We start from the raw sequence: 7,500 nt of genomic DNA, 5'->3' as shown, positions 1-7,500 counted from the left end.
ACATTTTCATCGCACCCTCAAACCAGCATTGATGTCCCGCTGCAAGGATTCCAACTAGTTTACTCAGCTCACCTGCGTCCTCCTGGGACTAAGGACCACTCCCAAAGACACCCTCGATGTCTCGGCAACTGAAATGGTGTATGGCAACCCGTTGATCGTACCTGCCGTATTTTTCCCTTCTAAAACCTCCTCCGATGACCTTCAGCACATATGTTACGTTGTGGTAAAATTTGCTCAATGCTGCCAGACTTACAAGTCCCAGCGAAGCATCACATACTAACAGACTTGCACTCTGCAATGCACGTCTTCCTGCGTAACGACACTAGCAAGCCACCGCTAACGCCTCCTTACACTGGCCCTTTCCTTGTAATCCGACGCAGTCCGAAAGCATTCCTACTAAACATTCGTGGAAAAGAAGACTAGGTCTCCATTGATCGTTTAAACCCTGCTTATCTCCTGCCAGATGACCCGCATACAGTTCGTATCTCTAGATCAGGGCGCCTTATTTAACATGTACAGTATGTCATTTTTTGTGGGGGGAGCTATGTACCAAATGTGTGTCATACGATCGTACATAAATGATTTTGTATATATTATGCTTGTATCTGCGCTCTTCCCTAGCACTAAAAAGAACCAGAACAAACATGTCTATGTGTTGCGTATGTAACATTGTCATTTCTTGAACGTGTATTTTCCTGTTGCCTTGAGGTTTTGTATATAAAGGAGAGTGTTCTTTAATAATACAACTCAGTTGATTGCTTCCTGCCTTTGAGTCCTAACCTTTCTCTTGGCCCGTCACAAACTTTTCAAGAAGGACATCTCTTCCGTGTTGCTATGATACCTGGAGCCCGAGCAAAAAGAAATTTGTTGTTTGTTTGTCGACCTGTTGCACAGTGTTTTGAAACTTTTATCATAGACATATTTTTTCATCCTTTTTTTTTCAGTTTATTATTGAAATCAGTAGTCAAATATATCTTAAAGGGCTGAAGTTCTGATTCACTAATTTTGACGTAACCAGTGTACATGTTGAAAGTATATTATTGCAGTTTTTAAGCTTGTGTATGATGTATTTGCTGTAATGCATGATGTTCTTTCTTATTTCATGTTTATTGGGTGTGGGAGTGCAGTGCGCAGGAAATTTGTAAATACTGAAAATATGACTTGAACAGTTGTAAGCGATAGTAATTCCTAAACAACCTGTAACTAGTCTAGTGTTAACATGATTCATATATATATATATATATATATATAACATTTCATAATATTGTAATCTAAATCTTAATGCTCATAGTTATTGGAGAAAACAAATTACAAATCACTTGTTTTTGCATCGTCTGCCAATGAAAATTGTATCAATATGCCGATCTTCTCCGCAGGACTTATCTGCGTGAAGTAGTCATCCGCATAGTAAAGTAGTCCAGAAGTATTACTTAATATTTTACAAAATGCTCAACATTTCGGAGGTGGCCTCCAAAGGATTTTTAGTAAGCAACACTTAACTTATAACTTTCAGTCTCAGAATAAAAGCTCAGTTTGAAATGTTCTGTTATGGAACTGAGAATTGTTCACTGTAATATTCAAAGTTGATATGCCTTCGCATGCTTTACAAGGAAATATGATGGATAAGGATAAGGTTTACTAACCGAATACTTTCCTTCTGACAGAGGATTCACCTTTGACGAGCAGAGAAAAGGTTGTGACTCTAGACAAGATACAAGCAACTAAGTAACTTTATTACAGACACTCGCCTTTATATACAAAACCTCAATGCAACAGGAAATTTCTTGTTCAAACCGACACCGTACCAGTTCCTTGTAAAAGTAACTACTAGGATTGACAGCTATGAGTTTTCAATATCTGCAACCTTACAATAAGAATATTTCCAGCATACGTCTCTGTTATCATTATTACTATTCGCCAAGATATAACCCTAGTTGTAAAAGTAGGATGCTACCTAATAGGGAAAATAGACCAGTGAGGAACGGAAATAAGTGAACAGAGAATAGTTTGCAAGAAAGAGGAAGACTATGACACGGTGGCTATGGCATTACCGAATACCTGAGAACAATGGTTCGATTTTGGAGTGTTCTTTTCTACTATTACCAAGTGGATAGTAGCCACTAAACAATTACAGTGCAGTAGTTAACCGCTGAAGTGAATACAAATCTTGAGGTTATATACGTGCTGGTATACGTATAAGGAGAATGTGTAAAGCACACGGCAGATTATTTGGTGAATATGTAGGCAAAGAAAAAAAACCAGCCGTAACCAGAGAAGGATCCAATGTAGAACTATCTGGCCAATGTACCTAGTAACTCGCTGGTGGTAGTATCTCAACTGGTGGCTAGTGCTTTGGCCAACCGTGTACCTTTTCTTTCTTAAAAATTCAATTCAAATTTTCTTTTAATTTCAGCATTTCAGAAAAGACCTACCGCGAGCAAGCTATCTTTTTAAACTAAAGGGGAAAAGCTTTCCTGATTAATCATGATGTTCTTGCTTTTGTCACGAGCAGAGTCAATAAAAATAATTTAAATATATTTGATAATTCTACTGTAAAAAAAAAAAAAAAACAGCCAAGGATAGGTTGATTTTTCTTTTTTTTTAGATGGGGAATGCTAATTTTTTTTTCAAAACCTAAGATACAGGACGATTATCATTTTCCAAAGCTTTTTTATTTCTGCTTCCGTCATCTATCCAGTATTTTAGTTCAATATATTGCATGTTTTTTCCATAAAATTTATGCAATTTGAGTTTCTCAAAATGAAAAATTTGAGGAGATAACTCTGAATATGAACACAAACGAAAGTAATATACGTATGCTGTAAATAATATTCACCTTTATAAAATTAAGTTTCATTTGTTATATGCAATTACCATCCCATCTACCTTCCTATTTTTAGGTAATGGGTAATCATAAAAGACAACACAAAATCATCCAGTAAAAGTAATGATAATAAAAATAAAGATCACCTCCATTCCGGACATACTAATCTGCAACACCCATCTCGACATGTTTATACAATCTACAATTATCGCTTTCTTGTCAAAAATGGGAAGGTAATACTCATGTGTATTTAAAAATTTATATTATCAAAAAATTATTTTCATTATCATTATTGGAATTATTATGTCAATAATGCATGCTAAATCATTCAAATCCAAGTACATTTTTCATACTTTTCACCCCTTATTTTTTTTAATCATTAAAACAGATTTAGGTTTTCTTAATTCAGTATTTTATGTAGTTTAGTCAGTAGCTCAAAAAATCTAATTATATGTATATCATTTCCAACGGTAGTTTATGGAACTTTTCGAGTAATTTGCGAACCTCTCCTTTGAGATCAGGCACTAGAAACTTTATGAATATTTTTGCTTCCTCCGTATCTTCCACAATTAGTTGAAGTTTTGATGAAGAATATTTTCAAATAATCATAAACCCATTTTACATGGAATTGAATCACGGACAAATTCGTACCATGCATCATGGTACATCATATATATCCATTTCTCTTTATATATATATATATATATATATATATATAATTACACATACACGTAAGTATACATATGTATGTGTATTTAATTTTATAATTTCATTTATACACAAATATATATATATATATATATACATGCATTTTATATATATATATATATATATAGAAGGATTTTATATATATATATATATATATATAGAAGGATTTTATATATATATATATATATATATATCTTCTTTCACACTGTTATCCCTACATTAAGGGGTCGGTTGCTTAATACGCCATCTCCAGTGCCTTCTACTAAAGTCATCTTCTTCCACCAAACGTCTTCTCTTCAGATCATCTTTCACATTATCTCGCCATGTAAATATCTGCCTTCCTGTCGGCAGTCTTCCCTCCCCAATAGGTCCCTCCCTTGATAGGGCTGTAAGAATACTATCACCTTATGTCTTGTCTTGCAGCGTTGCTTTTCAACAAGAGACTACGCCTACAGCCAATATTGCCTTGTAGTTAGAATATTTAGTCAAAAGTTAGGACCGCTACCAATAACTGTAGTTGATGACAAATTAGTTATTATGCATATGCATATATATATATATATATATATATTTATATATATATATATATATATATATATTTATATACATATATATATATATATATATACAAACACACACACACACACACACACATATATATATATATATATACACACATACACACACACACATATATATATATATATATATATACACACACATATATATATATATATATATAAATATATATGCCAGGAGAAGGGAAGCAGAAAGTGGAAGATATCACATGATTCAATGTTGTAGTTGTTCCTGCTTTCTAGAAACGTTCCTGCCTATCAATCTGCTGGATGGGAGTTCGAGATTCGCTTAAGCTCAATGATTTCTTGTAGTGCTTCCCCCCTCACCATTCTTAGGGAGCCTACTGGGCTTCTTGCTGAGTCATCAGCAGCTCTTGACAGGCCCTCTCGGGTCCCAGCTAATCATACCTATATATGGTCAGTTTTTAGGGCATTGTCCTGTTCCTTGCCTTTGCCATTCATAAGTGATCTTTAAATTTTTAAGTATACGTAGTAGAAGTTTCTCTTAATTGGTAATTAAAGCAAAAAGGAAGAATGTCGTTTGTAAGTGAAATCTTCAATTTCCCGTATCAAATGTCTTCCACTTTATGCCTCTTGTTCCCCCACTGAAGGTGAGATACCCTTCCCTGACCAAAGCGAATCTTCTGCCTTCAATTTAAACAATGCCTTCTTAGTATTTCCGAAAGTAAAAAGAGACAAGTTGCATTTCCTCTCACAATGAGACTCTCATCAAATACATACCCAGATAATTACAAGATAACATTTCAGTCAACAGCCAGTGAAAGCTGAAGATGTTTTGTTCCTGGAAGCAAAGCAATAAAAGAACTGACTAAAATCCTTTTTGGAACAGATTCATCAACAAAGATAATGTACTGAGATGACAGGCTGCTGTTGTCATAAACGTCATCTTGAATGTGCCCCCCCCCCCCCTCTCTCTCTCTCTCTCTCTCTCTCTCTCTCTCTCTCTCTCTGACTTGAACACAATGGTTACCCATTATTCCATTTCATTTCCCGATTTCTTCCTGCCATGTTAGTCCATTCTATTTAATGCGTAATCTCGTTCAAAGCACCTGAGCTTGCCGGTTGTTCAAACTGTTGCCATTGAAGATAATGTTTGAAATGCAATCCCATGACAGAGAGAGAGAGAGAGAGAGAGAGAGAGAGAGAGAGAGAGAGAAGGGCAAGATGGGATTCCTGTGGTGGCTTTAATTCTCTTCTCTACAAAAGATTTAAAAATTCTCAAAACGTCTTTAATTCTACCCTTGAAGCTATTCAACTTTTACTCTGACGTGTTTGTTTGTATGGGTTTAAACTAAATTTCCTTTCAAATTCGTTTATAAAAAATCATATTAGTGTTAATGACCTTTGATATCATGATGCCAAAAAATCGAAAATTAATCAATCAGGTAATGCAAATATATCCTATTTTTTTAAAGTAAATACCCAAAAACAGTTCTACAATATGTTGTTTTTTCAGACCGTACTGCCTTTTCAACGATGTACATTGCCTTTACATCTTATCATATGTTGCGATTTTGCTTTGACTACATTATTCAATGCTGTTCTTAATTCCTCTATTGAATAGCTTGTAATTACCATGTCAATCTTTTTACCTAAATCAATTTACACATCCTGTTATTTATAACTCTCAATGGTTTTGTGGTGATCTTTTGTTTTATATTCCTATTATTATGTACATGTGTATGTATTATCACTGGGATTCCTCTGGCTCATGCTACTAATATCTGTTATAAGAACCACAATGTAAATAATAGCCTTGGCTTACGTGTTATCATTAGCCGTATTAAGCATGCCATAAAATATAGTATACTCTGCATTTTAGGTTTTAATCATGATTCATATACTACTGTAATTTAATCTTACTGCTTTATATATATATATATATATATATATACATATATATATATATGTATATATATATATATATATATGTATATATATATATATATACATATATATATATATATATATATATGTATGCATATAATTGTGTGCGAATATACTGAATAAATCTATCTATCTATCTATCTGTTTATCTACCTATCTATCTAACTTCAATTAATTTATGATATCGCATTTATCTGAAAACCACCCATGGTCCGATTGAAAACGTACCCAAAGCTCATTCTGGAAAAAAAAAAAAAACTTAGAAAACTATTGGCGGACATTGCAAAATGCATTCCGCCTAACTAGATACCTAGAAAAAAATCCTCCTCGGTGAAAAAGAAAACTTTTCCTGGATGAGACTTATTTTCATCGTTTGAAATGTCATCGAGGCACTTAATTACAAACTGGAAATAGGTAGCAGATAGCAGGTTGGATTTTATTCCTTTGCATGAGTGGTTATCAATATTAATTTTTTATCTAGTGACAGCTAACAAGAAAAAAAACTCTTATCAAGCACTATAATTTTGTGAAAACTCAATTGCTATGATTTAGAGAAAATTTTAAAAATAAACTATATCATCGAACATAATTTTGTAGAAGCTTTAATATTTCTATAAACAGTTTCTCTTACTATCTTGAAGCCGTCATGTATATAGACAAAAAGGTAATGAGTTGAAAGTCCATTTCCAATAATCTTTCACACTAGTGTACTGTACCTGAGCCGTCAAGATATGACGTCTAAATATTTAGATATGTACACACAAAGATACAACCATTCCCACTCCCCTCCTCTTCCTTAATTACATTCCGCTAGTTCAATAATTTGTGGAAGAGTATGGGTCCCTCCACCCCTGAACGTGACAGAATATATATATATATATATATATATATATATGGTCACACACTTGCTCTTTATTATAAAGGGAAGATGGGCAGGATCACGTGTCCTAAATATTAAAGCCCTTTTATTCCAAGATGTCTTCTATCCCTTCCAGCCAACTAATTGTCTCATTCCTCCCCCCTTTCCTTAATTCTCTCTACGTTTACAGACCATCTCAAGATATTTCGATTGATGTGAGCCTTATTCCGGCATCAATGTCTTTTCTCCCTTTCTCACTCCGAGAGAGAGAGAGAGAGAGAGAGAGAGAGAGAGAGAGAGAGGGGGGGGGGCAAGATGGGATCCGTGTCGTGACTTAAATTCTTTTCTCTACAAGTTTTTTTTTTTTTAATTCCTCCAAACGCCTTTAATTTCACAGTTAAAGCCACCTATCTTTTACACTAACTTAACTTTTGCACTAATTTATCTTTTACACTAACTTAGCTTTTGCACTAATTTATCTTTTACACATATATGTATTCCCAATTGCTTTTCGCTTTCGATTGCATTCAATATACAACGAATGCCTGAAAATATTATTACTTAATTTACCTATTCGTACACGAATCATTTCTCCAGTCTTTCTTTTTCAAGAAAAACAGTTT

Source organism: Palaemon carinicauda, chromosome 12 (assembly GCF_036898095.1).
Source record: "Palaemon carinicauda isolate YSFRI2023 chromosome 12, ASM3689809v2, whole genome shotgun sequence".
NCBI lineage: Eukaryota > Metazoa > Arthropoda > Malacostraca > Decapoda > Palaemonidae > Palaemon > Palaemon carinicauda.
The sequence above is the reverse complement of the archived record's forward strand: the minus strand, read 5'-3'. Positions refer to the sequence as shown.